Below are 1,950 nucleotides of genomic sequence, written 5' to 3'. Positions count from 1 at the left end.
TTATCCATATACATAATTTTATATTCAAGACGGTTTCAATATCTGTAGATTACTTTTTGAATAATTCAAATCGGACATTCCATTCAAAAGAAAGACACGAAATTAAAAATATCAATCAACCAAAAAATGCATTTACGAGTACTCTATTGACGCGCCCCGGCTTCGTGCGTGTCGGGTGTAGTTTTTGGAAATTGAGCTGAAAATGTGTGTGAAGTGCCCTTGATTAGAGACCTTTTTAGAGTTCTGTGCCCAAGGGGTAATAGAAACGGGACCCTAGGTATTACTAAGACTCCACTTGTCCGTCTGTCTGTCTGTGTGATAGCTAGACAGTTGAAACTTTCACAGATGATGTATTGCCGCAATAACAACAAATACTAAAAACAGAACAAAATAAATGTTTAAGGGGGGCTCCCATACAACAAACGTGATTTTTTTTTGCTCGATATTAATAACAACAACAGGTACTTATTTATTTGTATAAATGTACTTTAAACATTAATAATTAAATAAAAATAAAATAAATATTTAAGGTGGGCTCCCATACAGCAAATGTTTTTTTTTGTCGATTTATGCTAATGTCTAATGTTGTTTATGTACGGAACCCTTCGTACGAGTCCGACTCGCACTTGGCCGTTTTTTTTTTTAACTTTTCCCGTGTCGGGAAGCCGGGGCGGGCGCTAATTATAGTATATAATACCTTTAATTAATAAGAATATTTGGTTAACAGGACACACACCAAAGATCGTAACTGTTTGACGGTAGATTGATTTAAAAAAATATTTATTTAACATTTTATTTACTGACACATACATTTGCAAATTAAATAAAAGCTTGTAAAAACGAATAACTCCAGACTTTGCCATAGTTTGAATATAGAGAAACCTCAGATCGAATAAAAAGAGAAAGTGGATAAAGATATTTTAGAAGGAAGGAAGTATAGGAAGGGACGCAGGTTCTCTTTGTGTATGTATAGGCTTTACCGCGGTGAGTGCTTCGAAGCATTAGTTGAATTGTTGCTACCTGCTGCGAAATTCCACCATCGCACTTCCCGCCGAATGTCTAAAATTTCATCGACACTATCTCGATGAATGGTGGTCTACCAATGTGCCTACAGCTCTTCCTGCCACGTAGATACAGTGAAAATGTGGAATCAACTTCAGTGCTTCCTGACAACTATGACATCGAGGCTTTCAAGACTAGGGCTTATACTTTCTTAAAAGGCCCGCAACGGACCAATGACTCTTCTTGAGTATTTGGTACTCCTGGGCGATGGTGATCATCATTTCCCACCAGATTACCCTCTTGCCCGTCTACCTCCCTCTCGTTATCAAAAAAGTAATTTTGAGTGAGAGAGTGTAAATTCTGTGCAGTATTCTAGTTCTTTAATGCCTTTATGAAAGTTGCAGGCGAAGAGCCCAAAAACCAATTAATAATAAATTTACTTAAAATATAAAAATAACATTAAATAGTTCTTAAACCTAACTTAACCTAAGAGCCGAGCCAATGCGATGCTAGCAATGACTAAACGTTGGAGGCTGCGTCCGCTGGCGCCGGCGCCGCTGGCGCGCGGTGCTTGGTAGCGCCTCGTGCTTCGTGCCGGTTGCGATGTTGCTAGATTAGCATCCGTAGGCACGTAGCGTACATAACAATTTAACAGTTGCCGTGTTCTAATAAACAGAATAAAAAAAATCATAGAACAAATACAAGGCTCACATGACGCTAAACAGGTCCACACTCAGCATAATGCAAATTACTCGCTCTCATTTCCAACAATATACTTTTTCATTCATGTTTATTCGAAAAATTACAACTGTCAAAGATATTAAGAAACTACCCACCTAAATAAAATAAAAAGTAATCGCTTAATAACTATGACGACACGTCGAAGTTGCGGTGTAAGTTTTTGGTTCGACTTGTAGTCTGTGATACCAGCCTAGTTAATTTTATCAG

At 37.8% G+C, this 1,950-nt stretch overlaps 1 protein-coding gene across 1 annotated transcript in view; it reads right to left on the bottom strand.

The window, feature by feature from the left end:
- The window catches only part of LOC141443003 (prostasin-like), a 431,412-nt gene that overhangs the window by 381,185 nt on the left and 48,277 nt on the right, over positions 1-1,950 (bottom strand). The window lies entirely within an intron of this gene.

The sequence above is a fragment of the Choristoneura fumiferana genome, chromosome 26 (genome assembly GCF_025370935.1).
Source record: "Choristoneura fumiferana chromosome 26, NRCan_CFum_1, whole genome shotgun sequence".
Lineage (NCBI taxonomy): Eukaryota > Metazoa > Arthropoda > Insecta > Lepidoptera > Tortricidae > Choristoneura > Choristoneura fumiferana.
Note: the sequence above shows the minus strand (reverse complement) of the source record. Positions and strands in the feature narration are given on the sequence as shown.